The following is a 25279-nucleotide window of genomic DNA, read 5'->3' on the forward strand; positions in this document are numbered from 1 at the left end:
TTGCCTCTAAAATCGCTGAATAAAACTTTATCAAAATATTTTCGTTACTTGTGAGCCATACTTTCCAGGATGCCGCGTCTGTATTGACTGTCAAGCCTTACAGTCTGACAGCAGATGTGCAAATGGGCTTATCACAAGTTATCAGTGTACAGCACCCTGTGCTATTTGGTGCAGAAAATGAAACAGCGCGTATAGCTGCTATATTCGCGATCTCAGGGAACGAAAGCGAAGGGAGGGGGGACATGCGCGCTATCCAAGGCGGCTGTGCTGGTGCTGGAACATCACTCCCCCCTTCCCCGAAAATTTTCGATATCCTCGCCTTCCTTATTACACTCGAGGGGGGGGGGGGGGGGGCAGTGACAGAAGATCTATGGGCACCGTGTGCGAGACGATTTAGCTACGCCACTGATGGAGAGCCGTGCGGATTTCGCAGAGGGGCGTAGCTCATTGGAAAGCCATTTGTCGCGGGCGAAACACAGACCTAACGCACGTGCCTTTGACAAAGGAAACCAAACAAACAAACAAACAAAACAACGTGACACGCCGAGAAATATTTTTCCACGCGAATGCCAAACAGGAAGAACATATGTGTTCGCCTATGTATTACCCGCGTGCCCTCGGGACAAGAGCGTCGTCGCGGAGACCTTGTGTCAGAGAGAGAGATAAAAGAAAACCGAAACAAAGCGGAAAAAGAAAGCTCATTACCCCGAGAGAGCTTGGTTTGAGCCCGCTCTCCTTTTATATATACACCCAGTCGCGGCGGTTTCACGCCCATTAACGCCCTGCTCCAGCATTGCGTGAAAACTCGTTTCGGCCATGCTTTCGCTCGGCTTTCGTTCGGCCCGCACCTTTTATAGCGCGCGCATGCCTGCTCGCCCGCTTGTCTGCTTGCGCGAGCGAGCGAGCTGTTTGCTCAGAAATCCCGCTAACGCGAGGAGCAAGAAAGAAAAAAAAAAAGAGAGAGAGAATAACAACAAGGAATCCGCGCGCACACGCACGTCGAAGTTAATTGGTGCAACGGCTTAATTAAGCCGCGGCAAGCCTCGCCGTATATCTTTTGTTCGCACTGCCCTGCCCCGGAGCCCTTTGGCGGCGAAGTCTCCTGTTGTGTGCCAGTTGCGTGGTGGGCCGCGCGAGGGAGCTCTCAGTCATGCGTGTTCGTATTGTTCCGGAATGGGCGATTGGGGCTCCGATATCTGCACTCGACGCTCGCGCGCTTTCTGTGGGCGCTCCGGCGAAATTTGCTCCGAGCGGCTTACACGTGCACCGTAGGAGCTGATGTGTCTGGGAAGGCGTTCGCGGCTCTGCTTGCCGCCATGGAGCCGATGTATTGCGGGCGAAATCGGCTGTCTTTAATTACGGACTCCCCCCCGCTCCCCTTTATGTGTGTGCCCGTCCTCGTCGAAGCTATATAGATCCACGTTATGTATGTAGATCCAGTTGTTATGTAGGCCGCGCGCGCCTCGTATTCGTCAGTGAAAATCAATTAGCTATAGCCCCGCGTGCCTCGCCGGCCGTGAGATATATAGCGGTGCGGAGAAGTGCCACCGCCGCAATCGTTTAGCGAAGTGATGGTAAAAGGACAAGACAGAAAGAAAGAAATGTAAAGAGAGAGAGAGAGAGAGTAAAGGGAGGGAGGTTAACATGGAAAAAATGCATGTTTACCACCCTCCACGGAGGAAAAGGGAAAGGGAGTTTTCAATGTAATGTAAATGATCTTGTTCTTGTGGAGAGCGAACCAAAATGTATCATATACGCGGATGATACTACCGTGCGTTTTTCGCCAAACAGTATTGTAAACCTAACTTCGACTGCTAATTCTGTCCTTGCTAAAATACGTAGATGGTCACAGGAGAATGGCTTTATAAGTAACACTAGACAAAGCCAAAGCTATCTTATTTCAAGCCAAAAATAAACGTGTGAACTTATAGACTGACATTTTAATAGGCTCTTCAAGAATTCAGCTTGTCCGGTCTGCAGAAACGTTAGGTGCGTTTTTTGACAGCCGTATGTCATGGACTGATCACATAGACTTCCTTGCAGGAAAATTTGCTCAAGTCTCTGGAATACAGTTACGTTTAAAACCACTGCCACGCAAACTTCTCTTAGCAATGCTCTCTACCTGAGTCGCATACACTACTGCTGTCTTGTTTGGAGTACGACATCTGCTACTAACTTAAATAGATTATTCCTGCTTCAAAAAGAAAAAGAAGGTAATTCGTATTATCTGTACTGTTCCAGCAGATCCTCATACTTTATCTCTCTTCAAACAGCTGAAATTACTTATGCTGCACTAGGCTTAAGGCTGTCGTTAGCTCATCGTAAAGGCGAGAAACAAAACCAGTCATACATTACGTCATTAACGCAGTTAGTTAGAAATAGAACAGAATACAGCACACGATCACCCGAACAAAGGCAGGTGCCACGTCCTCGAACCAACTACGCTTTCCAAATGCTACATCATCGCTTACGACGCCTGTTAAACACATTCATTCGCAATAACATCGATGTCACTTCTTGCCCCGTTTCGCGTTTGTATGAGTTTTTCAGCGAAATTTGATCATGACCTAATTTGCTGCTTCATGCTGCTTTTTGCAATTGCAAAGTTTGCAATTTGCTGCTTTTTTCTCATCTGTAAACTGCGGATTGCTTGGAAATTTGTAGTGTCTTTCTTATATTGAGATTTTCTTTTTTGCTGGCACAAGTTGAAGCCAACATTGTAGCGTATTGTAATGCATTGTTTGTGTTGTCGGTCCTGAATCAGTGCCAGTGCCTTCTACTGCCCTGAGACTAGGTTGTAAGGCCCGTCAAGTTACTTTGCGCAACTATTCCCTTAAGTCCCGTATAAATTTTTATGTTTATGGAAATAAAGACAATTCAAATTCAAAAGTCACACGAAGAGGAAAATTAAGAGGGGGTAGCGAAACGGAAATCGTCCCACCAAGCTTTTGAAGCGGCACACGCATACACGTCATCATCACGGCAAATCACGCCGGTTCGTAGACCGCAGTAGGCGAACTGTAACGCTTTGGCTGCCTCCAGCGCACATATCCGTTGTGAATACTGCCCAAGTACCTTTTGCTCTCACAGTGCCCGGCCTTCAAGGTTCCCCCGCGTGGCACGCCACACCTACATATGCGTGTGGTATAACAGGGATAGATGCGCAGAATAGGTGCCACCATTTTTTAACGTCGAACAGAACTGCTTTTAAGGTCAAGTTATCGTAGAACGTTTCAATAGCACTAAATTCAAAGAGAGGCCGGCCAAGCGATGACACAATGGCAAACAAGGCGTATGTTCTGGATTGAATTAGTTTTACGAACCTGGAACGCAAGCTAAGCAGCCGTGTCGATCTATAGGGGATGACACGTGTTGTGTCGCCTCAGTGTGCTTGTAGGGTATATTGTATGTTCTGTACGCCCGTCTTGATTGGGCGCTGTGTTATTGTTCGTTCTCATTGTGGTCGTGGAGCACTTGATTTAGCTATGGCTACTATGCAACGGGTCCCACGTAACTTGAGCCAAACATTAAATATATGCAAATGCCACGTATCCAAAGTCATGAACCAAAGTCATGTTGTTTGCCGTAGCTTGGTGATACTCAAATTATTTGTTTCATGCCACCTAATTAGGTAATTAGACTTAATTAAATAATCGATCAAGTTCTCATATATTATAATTAGATGAAAAGCGTCAATTAGAACATTTTAGAGCGACATAAAAAACTCCCGATAAAGCTTTCTGTTGCTCGACACATGCTACATAAAAGCCTTCCCGAGCGTGAAAGAAGCCCGCGAGTACACGCAAAGTGCCTCGAGCGGCTAGTCGCGCGGCAATTTTGCGTGTATTTGAGGCTTTTTTCACGCTCAGAAAAGCACTTCCATGTAGCACGTATCGGGCAACAGAAAGCTGTATATGAGGATAAAATGAAACATCATTCAACTATTTATTTTTCTTTATTTTACTCATAACACCACCAAAGTGCCTGTATCACGCCTGTAAGCGCAAGCTTGGTATTCGCCAGAAAGTAGCCATCAGACTGACCCAAGCGTGCCATACAGGGAGAAGGAGGGGCCGACTTTAACGTTAACTGTAGCTTTAATTCAAGTTAATTTCTGGAATTTGGCGTGCCATGAACACGGTAGGATTATGAGGCACGCCGCATAACGTAGGACCCCGGAATAATTTTGACCACCCATTAGGTTCTTTAACAAACACCCAATGCACAGTTCATTTTTTTTTTTCATTCCGCCGCCATTGGAATGCGGCCGCCGCGGGTGGGGCCGAACCCGCGACCTCGAGCTCAGCAGCCCGCAACGCCATAGCCACTGTGGTACCGCGGCGGGTCAGTAAGTCTGTCAGGCTGTAGAGCTGGCATGCATGCATCTCCATGCGTGTATAGAGCGAAGATTGAAACACCACACGCAAGAGCACACGCACGTGCAACCAACAATGACAGGTTCACGCTCAAAAGTGTATTGACAAGTTATCATGAGACCTGGGCCCCCATTCACATAATAGATCTTATACGCTAGAAGTTTTTCACAAGAGTCGAAATTCCGGGCAGTTGTGATGGTGGACATGTGCTATTGGCGAAGGCAGCCAGCAAATAGCAAATAGCTTTTATGCGAACGAAGAGATTGCGAATTCGGGCCCAGGAACCGAACTCACGTATCCGCACCTATTTTGATCATTTACTGCGATCGTATACCCTCCGTGGTTGCTTATAGTGGATGTGGTGTTGGGCTACTGAAAGCGAGGTCGCGGGATCGAATCCCGGCCGCGGCAGCCGGATTTCGATGGGGGCAAAATACGAAAGCACCCGTGTACTTGGATTTAGGTGCACGTTAAAGAAGCCCAGGTGGTCCAAATTATTCCGAAGTCCCTCACTTCGGCGCGCCTCAAATTCATATCGTGGTTTTGGCACGTAAACCCCCCTAATTTATTCATTTTTACTCCGATCCTGTGGAGAAGAGCTTGATTCTACCTGCAGAGGCGGCGAGGCACGCGGGCTTGTTTCTTTTTGCGAAGAAAAAAAAATGGTAGGCGACCCTAATCTTTGACTTAGATGTCTATTTCTATTCCCCTTTCCCCCACCCCCGTGTGGGGTAGCAAACCGGATGCTGTTCTGGTTGACCTCCCTGCCTTTCCTACCCTTGTTTTCTCTCTCTCTTAGTGGCACTCGCATCCCGGCATTGGTTTTCTTTAAGCTAACCTTAGGCGAACGTAAGGCACGAACTTAACTCGAAGGAAACTGTGTTCCATTAGTTAGCCGGTTAAATATCATGTCACCTTGTTTGTGATGTCATTCCTCCCGCTTTCTACTTTCTGGTTTCCAGGAATTTCGCCAATCTCATACTCACGTGGCGAGTCTCTAAAGTCTACGATTATGTGCATTGGTGTGCGGTAACCAGTGATTTCTAATAATTCTAATTATTCCAGACACTTCAGTAACTCAACTTGTAACTCAACTTATGTTCTGATATCATATCTATAATGAAAACCATTAATTGTGTACTGTACTATGTTTTTTTCTATTTTTTCTCATATATATTCAGTTTCCTCCCCGGTCGTGTCAGGAGATGAACCGGAAGTGCTGTGCAACTAGAGTGTCACTCGATGCTCGTGCCACTAAAAAAAGGCGCAGCGGCTCTTGTTGCAGTTTCATGGTGTCCGCAGCGCTATATTTAGGGCAATGCACTGCACGAGCATTGACTTCTGCCTATACTCCACTGGGCTGTGTAATGGAGCTTCTTCGTAGGACCCCGAGGTTCTTCAGAGCTAGTATATCTAATTGTCCTTATTTTTCTGTGAATTTCGCCTTTCTGATGAGCCCATATCCACGTCTCGCTTCTACAACGCCGCACAGTTTGAGCTGAACCGCGGCCTGATGTAAGAAAAAACGACGGAATGCTAACGGGCATGTGAGCCCTCCCCGATATCTACATGCTTTCTGCCACGTCTATCGACACTCCTGTAATATCAGATTTCTCAGTTATATATGCAAGAAAAGCGCTACAAACGCCTTCTGTTAAAATTACTAACGACTAAGTTTGTTTCGTTTTGTATGCTCGATTTTCTGTTTTCTAAATGTTCTTTTACGCATTGGGCCTTTCCCCGCCGCTGCCACCCGAGATAACGAGGGCCAGAGCTGCAACGGTTTTATACCTAACACTTTAATCCAGCGACAAGAGATAGAGAGAGACAGAGGAAAGGGGAAAGGCAGGGAGGTTAACCAGAGGGGAAGATCCGGTTTGCTACCCTACGCTGGGGAGAGAGGGGAGGGGGAGATAAAGTGATAACAAAGTAGAGATAAAGATAGAAAGGTGCATAGACATACAATCACAGTCGGTCACTGTCGCCGCGTACTGTCACCGCACAGCACAGTATAGCACTTGCATCACTATCAACATCTGTTCAGGCTACAGCCGCTTGTCCAATTCTGTTGCCTTTAAAAACTGCAACAGTGCCCTCTGCTGCGATGACTTGTGATGGCGGCATTTTGAAATAAGTTCCTCTGTTAAAGGTCTTCGGTGAAAGCGTGCTATCGCGATTGCGAGCGATCGGCTCTGTAAATTATAGCGAGGACAGTCACAGAGAAGGTGTTGAAGAATCTCCTTGTTAACACAATCCAGCGACAAGCGAGACACAAAGCGGGTGCCATGACTACTTCAAGAGGTATCGCATTATTTCTCGCATTTTAGCGCATTTCTGGTTATCCTTGGAATTATACTTGGTTATATATACTACAAACCAATGCTGTCGCGGCAAGTATGCGACCCACTTTTAGGCCCCAACGACTCCATGAGCGATGTGGCGCACACTCTTAGGAAAAAAAGGCCTCGTCGGTTACTAACCAAAAGCTAGTAATTGCATGTCGCAAGGTTAATTAAGATTCGGGTAAGAACTGTTGCATTTACTACGCTTATGAGGTGATCCATATGACTAGCACTGGTAATCACATTACAAACCACAGATAGTATAACGGCACCAATATAATGACATTTGCTACACAGTTAAGCTGGTGGGCCATGTTTTGTTTACAAGTGGTGTTTCCATTGCCAAGAAATAATTAGGTCGCTTCTGTTCTAAAAATGTGTAATAAACACGTATGCGAAAGAAAGGAAACAAAATCGAAAAGAGCATTCACGCATAGTTTAGTGGTACTCATGATATTTATAACACTTTCAGCTAATGGCACCTAAGGGTTATTACAGGAAGATTAGGTTCCCTTTAATAGACTGCGCTGTACAGAAAGGAACAAACGAAAAAAAGGAACAGTGCGTTACACAATACGATAATCGGGATACTAACTGGTTTCTGTGGTACCACTAACAGGTTACTACTAACGGATACTACTAACAGGTTTCTGTGAACGACCTTACAAGTATAGACTGCGATAACCTTTACGAGCACAAGTTGCACCAGTGGGCGACCTATCTATTGGGATAGATAAACAAAGTTAGAAACCTATATTTGTATAACGTACAGTCTGCACATATGTGCCCTACATCACAGCACATAAGTGGGATTCCAACTTGATGACATAGAAACCATAGGGTGTCTAAACATGGTACTGAGACCGCCACTAAACAGCATGATATACCACGGGTGAGACGTGAAGTGCTAGTTTTTACTAACTGGTCTGTGAAACGTAGCACTATAAGTCTGAATTATTGAAGGTAGTAAACAGCCAGTAAAGAGGTTGTAATGGGTCGTAAATTTAGAAATTTAGTAACTGCAGTTGTTGCTACCTTTTTAGTATTTATTTATTTATTTATTTATTTACTTATTTTATAAGACTGTACCTACTGTCGAGGAGTCTACGCAATGCGGGACCATGTTATGCGACACGGGAGCCGCAAGGAACTTACCCAAGACTCAAGTCCGGAAAGTTCGAGGCGACAGACAATTCGCTGCACACGTAGCACTGTTCCTTCGCTGTGGGCCTGCCCATTTCATTAACACTGCCTCAGCCGGCAACCTCAGCCGCGCACTTTTTCGGTGCACGATTAGTGTGCTCCCTTTATCAGCTGACCTGCACTGTTACCTCCATCGAAAACCGGCGCACCGACTTACTGGCTGCCAAGCCCAGCTATCGTAGTCTGTATTTTTTTCCTCTTCTCTCGATATCCCCCCTTTTCTCTCTTTCTTTCTCGGCGCCTCCGACTCGCTGTCCACGCCCTTTCGTCGGCCGCGGCCAGCGCATTTGATGGATTCGGGGTCGCCATTGAATTAGCTGCCGCAGGGAGAGTGCGCGCGCATCGCCGAACGCGGCGCCCTCCTCACCCTTTCCTCCTGCGTGTCCGATGTTTATGTCTCCCGCCGACGGCACGTTCACAACACGAGCAACGCAGTTAACGCGCAACCGCACACCTCGGGCCACCACCGCACGACGCACGCAACCACCACGCCTTTCTTTTTTTTTTTTTTTTTAGACGGAAAAGCCCAAGCGTGATAGCCGGTGTGCCCGCTCCTGCCGCGAGTGTGTGTGAGCACGCACTCCCCCGAGGCTGTCGCGGGCGTGTGTCCAGCTTGTAGGGGGGAAGGGGAAGAGGCGGACGTTGTTTTGGTGCGCACGCAAATGCGGAAGTTTCTGCATGTACTCGTATTGCGCTTCATTGTGGAGATGCGAAAACTTCGCCCATTCTTGAAGGAATGGGTCCGTTTTGAGCGATACGCATGGAAAAGGCGGCAGGGGGGCGCACACGCTAGTGGTATATTAATCCGTCATCACCTATAAGAGCGTTTGAGAAACTATAGTGACGCTTACGGATAGAGTGAGAGAAGCTGCGAGCGAGTTGCGATGAGGACACATAGCAGTCGCCGTGGGCGCTTTCGTCTGCAGTAACTGTTCATAAGCACGCTGAAACACATGACTTGGCCGCATAAGCCTTAGTAAAGATTTTCTGTATTTCTATTATATTACAATGTTATCATATATTGTATCTCGCCGAGTGGCCGATCCCAGCAATAGCATGGACGCAGCTTACTGCGAACCGATGGCAAAAAGAGTACAAAATGAATAAATAATGAAGAAAATAAAAAGGAATACGTAATGTCTGAAGGCAAAATGAATATAGAAAATGAAAGGAATCGTCGCAAAATAGGCCCCCTGGTTTATTTCAAGTTGCAACATTCTGCGAAATCGTTAGGCGAGCTTGCTCGAGTTAATGCTTTCTCGACAGTTTTCTTTGTTTACGAGCATGCTGCAAGATCCAGTGCCACACTCCCTCCCTTTCACGCACTCTCTGGCTTGCACTTTGGCTCATCCACTTGTCCTCGCAGCGGCCAAGAATGCTGCCCCGACGCTTTGCATAATTTGGCGGAACACCTTCCCCACTGAGCTCCCACCGCGGCGGATAAAGTTGGGTTACGAAACGGGCAGGCGTTCCGAAAGTGTATAAGGAGCAGCTCATGACAGCCTGAAGACGGATTAGCTTGTTGTTGCGTTCCGGCAGCTGCGAGGCCAGTTGCTTTTGCCAGAGCTTTGATTGTGCTCCGTGCACGTGGATTTAGTATGCACGGTGAAGTTCCTGCCTCATGTTCGTCAAATATAGCCTTCCTGTTTAAGTTCTCAGTCGGAGAAGAGATTAGGAAAAAAAAAATTGTCGCTATACCTCCCCATGTGTGTATGCATGCGCTGTTTCATCAATTAGGAACTACATCTGCGCATTGCTACTCCGCTTCCACTGCAAACGTACATCAGCCTCGGTGTGTTTTTGTTCCATATCACGTTACTCTAAAGACAGTAGCATATTATACTAAAAAGAAAGAAAGAAAGAAAGAAAATTTCGTTTATACCCCCCCCCTAACCTTCCCCCCCTCTCTCATCCCCTCACGCGTAAGAGCAAGCTATAATATTTAGACGGCTCTGCATGCTACCGCACTGTGAAGGGTGCTTATTCTTTGCCCAGAGACCACCCTGCTGACAGGAATTTCTGTGTACGCCATTACTCACCAATAATTGTTCGGTCAGTGTAAGCTGGCAGAACGAGCGTCAGCAAGATACCTACCTAGATGCTTCAAATGACTGAGAGTGCTCCCTTTATTCTACAGTTAACTCCGCTAGGAGTCGCACGTTTAGTCACCGTCACGGCGCAGACAGCGAAAATTCGTTCGCATCGGATCATTCGGACAGCCCACGTGTCTATCGCAGTGCTCTCGCGACGGCACAATGAAACTTTATCCACTCGCACTGAGTTCTTCAGTGCAAACTCCAGCAACCTGTACCTGCGAAGACGATCGTCGTTCGTTCGTTCGTTCGTTCGGTTTTTTTTTTTTTTCTGTACTGCACACGTTATCCGCGCCACCACGTCGCGGTCTATCTCGAGAGCGCGCCAGAGAAAGCCCCGCTCGCCGCACAGAACGCGTGCGAGCGCCCCTGTGTACTTTTAATTTGAGGCTATTTGCTCTTCGCCGTTCGCTCCACCCCGCCCGCGTGCAAGGGACTGCGGGGCCCCTCGGTTATTTATTTGCGCATCCATCTCGCCCTGTCACCGATGGCAGCTCGCGGACGAGCGATGGCCCGCCCGGCCGAGGCTTCGATCTTTCCCTCCGCCGCTGCGTTTCTGGCCGAGCGCGCGCGCGTTTCTTTGCTCCGCCGCACGAATCTGAGGCTTTTGCGAGGCGGCGATGATCACCCCTTGCCTTGTCTGCGGTCAGACGCGGGTGGGAGTCGGATGCGTGTAAACGGACGAAAGCGATGGGGACGAAGCCGGAGCGGTGCTCCGATGGTGCCGCACTCTGCGTGCGCTCGTGCATGCGAGCCGGTGTAGACGTGTGCGGCCGTACTCTTGCGGTTGCGTTGTGGGCCGGGTTCCTTGGACCGATGATGAGAGACGGTGCCGTGGGTGGCGATGACCACCGCGCGCGCGCGCGCTCGCGATCGCCTGTCGGCGTTTCGTGGGCGCGGCGTTTCCGCGCGTGAGAAAGTTGGTGGCAGTGCGTTCGGTGCCTCGAGAGCGCCGCGGCGTGTCGCAATCGCGCCGTCACGATTCGGTCTCCCGACTAATTGGCTCAGGTTAACAGAGCAAGAGCTAATTGAATCTGCGCATTGGAAAATATTAGAAGAGTGACGCGGGTTTAACGAATGGGTTATGCGTGGTCGTTTAACGTTTGCGCGCCGGATTATTGCCGTGCACCTTCCGGGAGAGAAACAGAATAAAATTGAATAAATATCCAGTTATACATCATCATGAAATTACCGACATTTACCCACGCCATCAACGTCGCCTTGCGCTGCATGCCGGGTGCGTGTGTGCGTGTGCGTGTGTGTATGTGTGTGTGTGTGCGTGTGTGTGTGTGTGTGCGTGTGCGTGAGTGTGTGTGTGTGCGTGTGTGTGTGTGTGTGTGTGTGTGTGTGTGTGTTTGTGTGTGCGTGTGTGTGTGTGTGTGTTATTGATATGATATGAGGAGGTGTTGACGCACAATTTAAGGCGCCGGCTACTCCTTAGCTCATATCATAACCTTCATATCATATCAAATAACATATCAAATAACCTTTTCACATAGACTATCTTACGGAACACCATTCATTAAGTTGGTCAGTATGTATATCGTTTATTTAAACATACAGGCAGCATGGTTCACTTATTTCGTGCCATTATACCGTGTGTCACTATATACAAGAAAGGAGGAGGAGGAGGAAAGAGAAAAGAAGAAGGCAGGGAGGTTAACCAGAATAACGTCCGGTTGGCTACCCTACACCGGGGGAATGGGAAAGGGGAAAGCAACGATCACAGGGAGAGAGAGGAGGGAAGGAAAGAAGGAAATTGCGGCAAGAAAAAGAATACAAGAAAAAAGAATGAAGAAAAATACATGATGCAAGAGAATTATAAAACCTAAGGTATTCGTTCCTCACAAGTCTTATCTTATAGCCGTATCTTGCACCGTGTTTCTTTTCTTTTTTTTTTTCTTAGAACAGCTTGGCTAACGTTAGTTAAGATACCCTATATACTATATATCAATAGCCGGAGTTTTGAGCGGAAACTCCTGTCGAGCAGATATTCTTTTCTGAACCAACTGTTCACTACGAAGCCAAAGACGAGGCAAACGTATATGGCTCTCGTTCCCAAGCCATTTTTAATAATCATGGGGTTGTACTTGTCGTTAGACGGCTTCCGAAGTTTGTGTGTTTGATCTAAGTAAATCGTTGCCTTGACTGACGATATATATAGACAGTGCAGCAAATGTGTGGATTTCCTGCTTGGTGCCGAGCAAGAAATACGGGTTGCCTGAAGTGAACTCATACGAACAGCGAAAGTTTGTTGACATAGAGAGGTCCGTATACTCGCTTGCCCTACACTTGTTGACCGGCAGAATTGGAAACAACAGAAGAACAAACACCAGAACGTTGGGTGGAACAACATGTGTCCCACTGTTGACTACAAAAAAAAAAAGAATTACGTTGGTGCATACAGTAGTGAACGCACAACATGACCGTCGCCAAGAAAAGACCACGTATGCGCATGAGTCTATGCATGTTAGCATGCAGGAAGTAGCGGGAAGGAAATTAGGAGACGTATACAGACGGTAGAGATGGGAGCATTCTGTTGACGTCATGACTGGTATCTGGGCCTACCGCAACGCTAGTACAAGCCGTTCAAATTTGCAGTCATCGCGATTCCACACGTACGACTCTTGTCCACACGTGCAGAAAATTATTGCGCTCACTGCTCCGGTCTTTTAATTTCTCTTCTTGGGAGTATCATGCTCGTGATACTAAATGGGGGGGGGGGGGGGGGGGAATAAAGCCTAGTACTCGCTCAACTCTGCAGCTACGGGGATATGCTTTATGAGCAGCGCGAGAAGTATGTGTTCGCTTGCGAATCGTGTACTGTGTATAACGGCTATAACAAGGAAAAAATTTCTTACGTGGTCCATGACAAAGCTTGCATTCGTCGCGCGTCGTTTGCACGATAAGGAACCACCGTGAGGCCAAAGTTAATCTGGAGTAGAGATGTAAAATTTTGTAAAATTTAGAGGGGCGTGAGAAAAAAGAGCTGGTTCTTTCATCTTTTTCAAAAAGAAAAATACGGTAAATTGAAAAAGAAAAAAGACGATTGCGCACAGACCTACGAAAAATCCGACACATTTGTTTCTTTAATGCTGATAAGAATATAATTGTTACATTATCACATCACAAAAGTCCCAGCAGAGCTTCCGGGTTCAAAATCTGGGCGCGATTTCCCGTAAAGGCATTGATTCCACGTCAAAGCGTCAATGCCGACATTTGTACCAACCTGTGTCCGATTCATTTACGCTTGACGCGTCAACGCCTCGCTGTGCAGCGCACGAAGCCTTCCGGACATTGTGGTTCGGGTTCACGTACACAAGTTTTTGCACGTGATCCCCTGCATGCGAGCCTGTTGCGCAGCTCGGTGGGCACGTTTACAAACTCGGACCAGTTTGTTTCGCATGCCGCAGAAGGAGGCGGAATCTGCAGCACGCGACAGGCGAGGGCGTTCAAGGGCTAGCTGTTTGAAGCAAAGTCCTTGCCACCACGTGGATGGATCCAGCTGGTGCTTCGCGGACTCCCAAACTCGTTCTTTTGACCAAATTCCCTTGCAGGTTCCGCATTCTGCGACGTTACACACAAGCTTCCCGGTGTCCAGCGCGACGTGCTTTGCCTGTTGGGAAATCCAGTCAAAAATGACCACAATCTGCGCGTCACCAAGGTTCCCGCCAAGATACCTTGGGTCTAGGAAATTAACAGCGATGTGAATGGGTCGCACACAGAAGTATTCACAGCTGCTAATTACACGCATTATGTGAACCTGTTCTTCTTGAGCATGTTCTTCATAACAGTGCTCACGACAGCCACGTAAAAAGAAAAGTTTGTATATGTCGAAAGGAGTCGCATCGTAACAGAAGAATTTGGCGAATCAGTTCGGCGGAAGACCGCAAAGTGGACTAAAGTAAATGAAAGGGAAAAAAATTGACATCCACCCGAATTGTGGCACGAAGATACAAAGGAAACCCATACGGGTTTCTCAGAAAGAAAGCCTCGCAGTTGAAGAAAAACTCATCCTTGTCCGGGACTCGAATGTGCGACCAACGCCTTTCCGGGGTAGTCGCTCTACCATCTGAGCTAACCAGGAGGCTAGCCGATCGCAGTGCGCGCGGGCGAATTAATTGACAACTCGAGGCACTGAGACACTGAAAATGACAAATAAGTTCTGCGGAAGCCCGTAAGGTGGAGGAAAGTACATGAAAGGAAAAAATTGAGCATCCACCTGAAGAATTCCACAGGAAGCCGTCTTTCTTTTTTTTTCTAGTTTTATCCTGGTTGAAAAAAAAACAGCTTTTTCCGAAATTTTTAATGCTTTTTTTCAACCGCTTACACCTCTAATATGGAGCCGTCTACTGTGACGTCTCTCGTGAGTCCCCAGCGTTACTTTAAGACTATAAACCCTTACATGCCATCCATCGTTTCATGGCTGTCTCATCGCCGTGGTGCTGTTATAATAATAATAATAATAATAATAATAATAATAATAATAATAATAATAATAATAATAATAATAATAATAATAATAATAATAATAATAATACTTCATTGCCAAACGAGTATTAGTTACAACATACAGGCCTGCCAAAGTCACAGGTGGCTTGAAAGGCAGCGCCGGGCAACCAGCAGGCAAATCACAGATAATCAAGACGTAGAACGAAAAAAAAATAAGTCTGTTCACGTAATGTACAATGATGTAACAGCTGTTTGCAAGTCTTGTTAAAGATACTAACCAAGCGCACAATTCACACTGAATAAGAGATAACATATGTAGTGCAATATGAACATGGACCTTCGTAGACATCATTCTTGTAAAGCAATAACAAATTCAACGTAACACAATGAACACCTCTAGAACTAACAATATAGGCTAAATGTTAAGGCGTCGAAGAGGGTTTTTAAACCTATATGTAATCTTGACCCGAAAAGCACTGGCGGATAGTTTATTGAAATGTAACGGGACATAATAACGGCGAGGTCGGAAACCGTACCTTGTGCAACAACAATGTATCACGTGACGTTCTTTATAGCCCTGAATTTGCGAGCGGGGATGTAGTCAATCTTAAATTTATTTGTCCAAAAGTTTATTTTGCTAACAATTCGGAACAACAAAGAACAGAAATTAAAAACCGAAGCGTTTTAATGAAGTTTGAGTCCATCTCTGAGAAAATGTCGTAACCAATGGTTTTCTGTATGGAACGTAAAATAGAATTCAATCTGTTCTGCCATTTAAGCGAACAGTGACCATAGGCAGTTATTCCGTATCTTTGAACACTGTAACATAAGGCATGAACTATACTTTCGGGGACAGCTATATATGCATGTAATATCTAATATGTTAAAGTAAAGTGATTGCTGGACGACGTTTAGTACAAACATGCACCGAATGTGAATTGCATGAGATATTATTGTGAAAAAAAGCAACAGGTATTTTATTGTCAATGCGTGTTTCACAGGCCTGCAGGAACAAGAAGAGCAGGCGGAAGAGTGGAGGAGAAGTGAGTGACTTAAGTTTACTTCTTTTTTTAAATCATCGTGAAAGCAGATCAGTTGTTTCTTAAAGGCGTTCACTTCCAAGACACACTGTGAGTGTCAACATCACCGCAGTACTCCGGGCAAAAATCGCAGCGAAACAATAGCAGCGATAAATGCGCTCTCTCTAGGCATAGGTTATAATCTCACTGTGTACGCGTCCACGAATTCACTGCGTCTTTTCTTCCTCTCTGCCTCGTCTTTCTACTTCCCGTTTCGTTGCCACAGCGCACAGGGTTAGACAAGCAGGCGCTTCTCTGGTTAACATCCCCGCATTTTCATTTTATTTTCTATCCTCCTCCACATTCGCATGCGACACATACCGCACCCTATATATCCAGCCAAGCCCTTCATTTACATGATCATTTCTATCGCGGCATTCAAGATAAACACACGAGAAGATCCCACAGATACACTGCGCCAGGTATCATGGATTTGTTCATCCCTCCGCGTACCCCTGGACCGTCAAACACACCGCCCGTGCATGTAGTACACGCGGACCTAATTCGTGACGCTTTGCAGACGTCAACTAGAGCTGTCTTTCAAAACCAAGCATCATCCATTGTGTTCACAAGGCACTGCAAAAACCAAAGCAATACAAATAAGGGTCCAACATTAAAGATAACGCCGTAAGCGTACAAAGCATAGTGTTTATTCGTGGCGGCGAAGATGCACCTTTCTTTTCCGGTCGACTGCACCGACCTACACACGTCCGTGTCACAGCCCTTCCTGCGGGAAGCTAGCGGTGCGAGCGCCGCGCTTTTTCCTCCGCGCGCGTCGTCGGACCGAGATCCTCTTGCACGTAGTACGCGGCACACACGTACAGACGCGCCGGTCTCGCAGCGCGTAACGGCCCCCGTATGGGAGCAAGCTAGTGCCCGTAGCATACATACACGCGCACGTATGCTCAGCGCGGGCCTCCGTATTTTGCGCTCGCACGCAGTGACCCCCGGCACGTTTTGCCGCACGCACGCCCGTCTGTATATGCACGAAACCTCCACCCCCCCCCCCCCCCCCTTCGGCGCGCGCGTGCGTAATGACACGGCGCACGCGGCAAATGATACACCCGCGCCGCATCGCGCCCGAAGCGCTGTTTCCACGCGCCTCTCGCGCCTCCAATGCTGCTGCTGCGGTGGCAGTCGCCGCAGCGAGATCCGTACAGGGCCGAGCATGGCGCGGCCGGGGAGGTAAAACAACGGTCTGTTGTCTCTGTGCGGGAGACAAAAGGAAGAAAAAAAGAAATGTAGGTATACCTCGACGTCGTCGTCGTCGTAGGCGTGTCGGGCAATAGCGTCGAAGCAGAAGCGGCGGCAGCAGCAGCAGCAGCAGCAGACCGACGGACCGTATCGGCAAGCCCAACGCAGTCAGTCAAGTTAAGGGCCCGTACATGGTCGCTCCGCACGTCCGTTCCGCCCTCGTCCGGTCGCGTGCGGATAGCTCTCTACTGGCGAGCGGAGAGCGGACGCAAGTTTCCCGTCCGGCCGCCTGCTCGTCTCTCATTGGCTGGTCCGAGGCGGATAGTTCGGCTGTCGTCAAGCAAACATGGCGCGTGCTCGAAGCGAAGTGAAGCGGGGACGCAAGGCCTAGGCTACAGCCGCGTCAGAAACAGTCTATTTTTTTCTCCTTTTTGTGATTTTTACCAGAGATATGTGGCACCCACGGAGATAGTCATCGGAAGAAGCAAGCCGGTGTACGCTTCCAGACCTCATCAGTGCGCGCGATCGCCAACAGAAACAGACGGAGCGCAGGAAGTGTGTGTTGTGTTTACGAGAGCGTCGGAAGAAATATTTGAAGCCGTCGACTTCGTGATTTCTTGTGCCATGCTTCGCGTGTGCGTCGCAGACGAGAACTCCATCACATACACGTGCATTCTGAGCAGCACACACGTTCAAGGCGTGGCGAAATAAGTAGCGGCCGATTGGCGCACCCAGCGTACACGTTTGGTTTCTGCTCTGTGTATGCGGATCGTTGCCGCGGTGTGGTGAACGCCAGCCCTTCGCAACTTACCAAAAGTAACGATACGATCAGTAGCGATAAGTTTTTATCGCCTAGTTGTCGCTGCCATTCTGCGTGTGCTATACTGCCTATGAGCCGTTTTGCCGGCTGCGATGCGCCGTGGTGACCGCGACGTTCGAGCTGTGCTGTTGCCGTTATGAAGTGCGTTTGCGAGCTACAAATCGTGATATATATGTGCGATGTGTTGCAGCGTTACTGGGTGTAGAAGTGGTCGTACTACGCGATGTTCGTGTGCTCAGAAGTGAGCTGAGCATAAGTGTTGCCGATTGCGTTTTCTTATGTAGTAGCCCGATAGAGAAGCCCTATCACACCGGCCTTTTCTGCTTCGTACATCTATCGTTTGTTTCAAAAGTTGTTACTGCACGGTTAAAGATGCTTCTATCGGTGCGGGGAAATTAGGGAACAACATTATAATTGTATACGTCAAGACGTTCAGCGCTGTCGTGAAATGTGGACGCGCCTGAGAGCACTAATGTCATGAATGCAATTAAAATTTCCCGAGACAGTATTAAGAGAACGGTTAAAAAAGAAAACATATGAGAAGGTAAGCACAGCAGCTTGTGAACCCGCTCCTATAATACCTCGATCCGCGTCTGTTTGTAAATGTATGTTTTCTTGCGTTTGTCAATTTTTTTTCTATTTCCCAGATTTCTTTACGTTGGAGTTTTTCTTAGTTCTCGCATTTGTGTGTGAATACGTGCCTGTTTCCATGCGTGCTTGCGCTTACCATTATTTCTGTCCTTTTATATTATATTAGCATTTGCTTTTGCTAGTTTTCTTCCAGGAAAGTCATTACACATTTTCATAAACCAATCTCATTCAAAGCACTAACTCATGTAAACGGCAGGGCAGGCCTCTCCCATCTCATGAAAACCTTTCTCACTGGTCTACCTCGTCTTCTCAATCTGCCTACTCGCTGTGTTTTCTGTCCTTGCTTCTTGTGTTGTTGCTGCAGTGTGATTAACCAACTTGCTCAAAACAGATTTTCATCGCCTATGAAAACAGAAAGGTTTAGAGATAGATTTTCTTAAAAGCGTCATGGGAGTTGCACAGCAACTTAGCCTCTTACCTCTGTTCATGTTTATGCATCAGTGCATGTGGCAGCTCGCCAGAAGTGCACATGAAAGGGTGCCATATTGTGAAACTACACCTTGCTATGCTGTTGCATTTTTCATGCAATCAGTCTTAGTAAAGGGATGGTTTCGCTGCCCATCACATATGACGGCAAAAAATTTCAACACGAATAACATTGTGCAGTGGGGTGTCATTTCCTGTCTGATGCTTTCGTCGTTGCAAAGACATTTTATGTAAATGGAGCCCAGCAAAGCAGTGCACTGATAGCTTCTGCAATTTCACCATTTATTACTTCACAAATGTCATTGTTTGAACCTGGCCGTCGATCGCTATGCCGATGGCTTGTGAATTAAATAATTGCCTCAATAAAACACATTCAACTTCACTCAGAATTTTTTAGTACAAACAATGCTGGCAAAGCTATTCAGGGTGAATAATTGTGCTTACATTGGTGTTACTTGCCGTCAGATAAACAAATACAACAATGGCTGCGACATGACTGTGATTTGACGTGCAGACTGCTAATGGTGCATTTCAAGCGTGCCCTCGACTACTGCTATTAATAGTTGCCCGACTGAGTATTTTGGGGCTAACTAAGCTAATGATGTTTGATAATTGTTCTCCTATTCGCATTGCTTGCCTGGGCCAGGTAACCAAAATAAACCATGCCACCACATGAATGTGTGTTTGCATGCAAGCTGCCAACAGTGGCTGTCATTTTCGCGTTGACTGCTGCCATTTCACCAACAGTGGCGGCGACTTGACTGCGCTTTGACGTGCAGACTGCTAATGGTGCATTTCAAGCGTGCCCTCGACTACTGCTATTAATAGTTGCCCGACTGAGTATTTTGGGCCCAACTAAGCTAATGATGTTTGATAATTGTTCTCCTATTCACATTACTTGCCTGGGCCAGGTAACCAAAATAAACAATGCCACCACATGAATGTGTGTTTGCGTGCAAGCTGCCAACAGTAGCTGTCATTTTCGCATTGAGTGCTGCCGTTTCACAAACAGTAGCGACGACTTGACTGCGCTTTGACGTGCAGACTGCTAATGGTGCCTTTCAAGCGTGCCCTCGACTACTGCTATGAATAGTTACCCGACTGAGTATTTTGGGCCTAACTAAGCGAATGATGTTTGATAATTGTTCTCCTATTCGCATTACTTGCCTTGGCCAGGTAACCAAAATAAACAATGCCACCACATGAATGTGTGTTTGCATGCAAGCTGCCAACAGTGGCTGTCATTTTCGCCTTGACTGCTGCCATTTCACCAACAGTGGCGACGACTTGACTGCGCTTTGACGTGCAGACTGCTAATAGTGCCTTTCAAGCGTGCCCTCGACTAGTGCTATTAATAGTTACCCGACTGAGTATTTTGGGCCTAACTAAGCGAATGATGTTTGATAATTGTTCTCCTATTCGCATTACTTGCCTTGGCCAGGTAACCAAAATAAACAATGCCACCACATGATTGTGTGTTTGCATGCAAGCTGCCAACAGTGGCTGTCATTTTCGCATTGAGTGCTGCCGTTTCACCAACAGTGGCGACGACTTGACTGCGCTTTGACGTGCAGACTGCTAATGGTGCATTTCAAGCGTGCCCTCGACTACTGCTATGAATAGTTACCCGACTGAGTATTTTGGGCCTAACTAAGCGAATGATGTTTGATAATTGTTCTCCTATTCGCATTACTTGCCTTGGCCAGGTAACCAAAATAAACAATGCCACCACATGAATGTGTGTTTGCATGCAAGCTGCCAACAGTGGCTGTCATTTTCGCCTTGACTGCTGCCATTTCACCAACAGTGGCGACGACTTGACTGCGCTTTGACGTGCAGACTGCTAATAGTGCCTTTCAAGCGTGCCCTCGACTAGTGCTATTAATAGTTACCCGACTGAGTATTTTGGGCCTAACTAAGCGAATGATGTTTGATAATTGTTCTCCTATTCGCATTACTTGCCTTGGCCAGGTAACCAAAATAAACAATGCCACCACATGATTGTGTGTTTGCATGCAAGCTGCCAACAGTGGCTGTCATTTTCGCATTGAGTGCTGCCGTTTCACCAACAGTGGCGACGACTTGACTGCGCTTTGACGTGCAGACTGCTAATGGTGCCTTTCAAGCATGCCCTCGACTAGTGCTATTAATAGTTACCCAACTGAGTATTTTGGGCCTTACTAAGCTAATGATGTTTGATAATTGTTCTCCTATTCGCATTACTTGCCTGGGCCAGGTAACCAAAATAAACAATGCCACCACATGAATGTGTGTTTGCATGCAAGCTGCCAACAGTGGCTGTCATTTTCGCATTGAGTGCATTGAGTGCGCATTGAGCACAAGTGGGAACACTTGTGCTATCACAAACGAAAACAAGTAGAATAGTACCACCGTCTCAGCTGGTTTGTTGTGATTACCTTGCCTGTAAGTTTCTTGTTTATATTGGATAGGCTTCCTACTTCTTACAAATAGCTTGTATACATATTTGACCTGCACCGCAAAGAGCTGATGTGAAAAAAAAAAATGTGTACACCTTAGGGTTATGTTGCTTTTCATGGTGTCTCAATTTACTTAATACAGTTTTGAATTTACAGATTGCTTCACATGTTTATAGCTGAAAACCACTGAAAACTACTTGCATTGTGACTGCGAGGTCACAACACGAGGATTTGTGTGGTATCCTTCCTGTTCATCGGTGTGTCCTTGCACTATAAATGTAAAACGTCACACCTGCAAACCTGAGCATCCACCCTTACATTTCAAACACTTCTTTGAATGCTTGGCAGTTATGCTGACAAGCACATTGTGACAGCAAATCTACACCACCTTAATTTAAGTGCGATGTAAAGGGTTGTTTGTGCATATCCAAGCTGTTCTAGCGTGCCTGCAGGGATACAGCATTGTCCAGTGGCACCGTATAGTTCAGGCGTAACAGTGAACTAGTAAACAAAGCGGCTGATAATACTAAGCTGACCCATATGTAGGAGCATTATATTATCTAACCCACACGCAAAGTTGCTTTCAGTGTACTGAATAACCGCAGCTTTGATTTACCAAGTTATATTACTGCACACACAGAGCGCTGAAACAAAGTCTGTACAATGGTGAGAAATGTGCCAAGGAATGAAAGATTACTTGTGATGTGTGGATTTGAATAGTAGATGTGAATGTATACCCAATTCACCAGTATGCATGTTTTCTTTTGGAACAATTTTACATTTGGCACAGAGGCTGAGCCACTACGGCCTCTTGACTGCAAATTTCTGTGCTCTCACAGTGCTAATGGGAGTATCGTTCATTTGGCTACCCAAATAGTGAATAGGGAATAGAGCACTACAATCTTTCAGTTTTACGCAGAACACCTTGTGCATCATTCACAAAACTGAACCTAAGGAACTATTCGCTGGTTTGTTATGGAAATAAAAAAATGACAATGAATGTTTCCTCGCTTTTTGTGTGGCCCTGTCTTCTGCCCTACGCACCTTCATTTCATTGTCATGTGCATGTTAAAACAGCAACTAAGTAAGAAAGACAAACACAAAACTACTAGCTACATCAACCTTTTCACACCACAAGAGGTCACTGAACGCACTGCTAAGCTACACTTGATAATGTCGGTTTGCTTTCAAATAAATACAGGCACTGGCCAGCTGTTTGTGTTATGCTATGCATTTTTCATTTTCCTAAAATATGGCTGTGCATGAGCTAGCAAGGTTGTTACTTCATAAATACATAAACAACATGCAGCTCATGCCCAGCTAACTCATATAACCTGATTAGAGCTTATTTTTTATATGTAGAGCAATCAAAATAGAACACGCATGTATGATGCCGACAGTATCAAACAATCTCAAGTCGAACATCCTTGTTTGGTGCCATGGGTGAGAGAGGGAGCATGCCTGTCAAGGTAGTGCTTAATTTTGTGCGCTTTGGTATGTTTGTACATTGTTGAAATGTTAAATTAGGTATGTTAAGTAGTAAGGTGGCAACATATTGGGTAGCCAGGCTGGCAAGAAAGAATGCAATAGTTTGATTTCACTCAAAATAAGTTTTCTTATGAGCAATGTAAATTATATGCTTTCAAATAAGTACTCCCCTTGGAAACATATCTCATGAGTATGCATATATCTGCAGAAGGTCACTGCTATGCATACATATATTGCTTTAAGCCAGTCATAATGAATTGTACATTCACTGCTTAACCTTCAATTCCTTGCTGCATGAAGTTAACCACTTATGCATAACTTTTTTTTGCACACGGTGAGAACTTCAGTGATCGCTGAGCAAATAATTTAAGGAAAAGGCATTCCATGCATCCAACTGCTTCACTCTCTTAAATTGGCAGAGTGAAAAAAAAAGCACGAGCAAGCGTATCAGCAAGCTGTACTCGGAGCCTCACACGCGTGCTCAGTGGTCAAAAGGTGCGTCTTGGCGACCTACGCAAATGCATTCCGCGACAGATGTGCGTGTGTTCCGTATTCTTGCTAGCTGTCACTAGCACTACAGAAACCGCGCTTCCGGCGACACTATCAGTTTCGCGTGACGCAGAACGCAGCACGTTGGATAATTAGAGAGGTTTTGTTCAACCAGCCAAGGCAGCGCGCACTGAAAGTAATCATCCGATAATACGTCGCGTGCTGCGACGTGGTGCGATTGCAATACATCTGTAAAAGGTGGCGCAGATAAGACGACTGTGCAATGTTTCGAAGAAGGATGACGGTGCCAATGCAACACATATGGCTGCAGAACAGAATGTGGCAGCCTAGAGTCGCATTTTCACCGAAACGCGGAAAATTGAAATCACATCTGCAAAAATACGCCAGTGTCGTCTGCTGTCAAAGGTCGTTGCCAACCTTGAACACCTTTGCTCCGCCGAACGGTTGCCAGCTGTCAACAGGCCGCGTCGCCCAATAGGAGTGCGCGTGCGTTCCGCTCGTGCGGATTGAGCGTGCATCGAATTTTGCGACACCTTCCGCCTTTCGGGCTTCCGCTCGCGACCGGGCGAGGGCGGAACGGACGGGCGGAGCGACCATGTACGGGCCCTAAACACTTCTCGGCCGCCTTGACCCCTTGCGACCCCACCTCTCCCTTCCTTCACCGTTTCTCTTTTCTTCCAGCGACGTGCGTTATACACGGTGCTTAGACGCCTATATAGGGCTCTGCAGAGAAGGCGGGAGAAGCGTTCGGAAATAATGGAAAAGAGAGACGCACAAAAAAGAAAGATGGCGAATATTTCTTTTTCGATCCTCCTTTATTTTGAGCGTACTCTACGGGAGCGCCTCACATCATTGGGCACAAAAGAGCGCTTATAGCGGTGCTTTACTGGGATAGCAGAACAGCAGCATTGCGACTATTAGCCCCGAGAATTAGGAGTGGCGCCCTCTCGCGAGTGACGTCACGGCCAGGACGCCTCTCGCTCCGGCTCGCTCGGCTGCCGCGCGCGCTCGTTCCCTTCGTGTATGCTTGGAGTATTGGTGGCTCGAGCCGTACGTATTGAAGAATACGTCGGCTTCTTTCAGCTGCCATACCTTAACCACAGTTTCTTCTTCAAAAGCGTGTGAGTCGAGAAACTTTGCGGCTTGGATATCGCAAGCTAAGTAGCGTTAAAGGGGTCGACTAGGTTTTGCAATGCATATATGCGCCGTGTCTATCGGTAAATTGTGACTAAAAAAAGAATATCTGCAAATTCAACGCGCGAAATTGTGTATGATGCTTCGCTAAACATTTAACATTCCTTTAGTATTTAGCTATGAGAGGCATTGCATTTTACGTGGAAGAAAAATTTGGTAATTGGCGTCAACATGTTATCTCATTTTAGATAGACACTGCCCAGCGAAGCTCTCATCATGATTCCTATTACTCTGGTGTGTTGTTCTATTCAAATATGGCCATTCATTAATGCGTAAAAAATAGTTAGGTGCGCATTTCTTATGAAAAAGTTTGCTGCTACTTTCATCCCCCTCTGAAACAGGCCTCCAAAAAACGAATTGCTCATGGCTGCTAACACGACGGCGCGTCATGTAGAGTATTTACATAGTTAATTCACAAACACCATAGTAGCAATCACCTGAGAGAAAAGTTTCGTTGTTAAGATCGAGAGCCACTCAATTGAAAGTGATGAAATGTTTCATAGTGGCCCTCAGTAGCCTTTATCGACAATATGGCACACCCCTGATCACGTAACGGTAGCAATCGACTGTCCGTATGGCGAGGCACGCTATGTTCGCGAAACCCATCAGTTCACTACAACTTCGAATTAAAACCATAAAGCATGTTTTTTACAGCGCCAACTGGAATGGCTAAAGTATTCTCGAGCTACTACACCGCAGCTTAGATTTCCTGTATACAAAAGGAAAATTCAAGCACCTTCTGTCTCACCATGTCTCGATCCAGCGTTATTCAATTATATAAACGGATAACTATTCGCTTCGTCGGTACATAAAAGAGAAACTTGCAGGCAAATTAAGTTTGCTCCAATCCAATCGCAAACATTCATAAAGAAAGCACCACAAGCCTTGCATATACTTTCACTTGATTTCTGACCCTCCACCGGGGGAATTTCGATATCTTCAATATGTCCCATACTACTAATCATTGACGCTTCGACTTCTTTCTGGCTGCAGCGATGCGGTCCAGCAGGCAT

General features: G+C 46.6%; 1 protein-coding gene and 1 long non-coding RNA gene across 4 annotated transcripts in view; one reads left to right on the forward strand and one right to left on the reverse strand.

Moving 5' to 3' along the window:
- LOC139057471 (transcription factor Sox-5-like) overlaps positions 1-25279 on the forward strand; it is an 884741-nt gene that overhangs the window by 554288 nt on the left and 305174 nt on the right. The window lies entirely within an intron of this gene.
- Positions 13086-20347, reverse strand: LOC139057473 (uncharacterized). Its single transcript, XR_011512812.1, has 2 exons — positions 16797-20347; positions 13086-13630 (listed from the first exon to the last, which is right to left on the reverse strand). It is a non-coding gene; the product is annotated as an uncharacterized lncRNA (long non-coding RNA).

This window comes from Dermacentor albipictus, chromosome 3, assembly GCF_038994185.2.
Source record: "Dermacentor albipictus isolate Rhodes 1998 colony chromosome 3, USDA_Dalb.pri_finalv2, whole genome shotgun sequence".
In the NCBI taxonomy this organism is placed as follows: Eukaryota; Metazoa; Arthropoda; class Arachnida; order Ixodida; family Ixodidae; genus Dermacentor; species Dermacentor albipictus.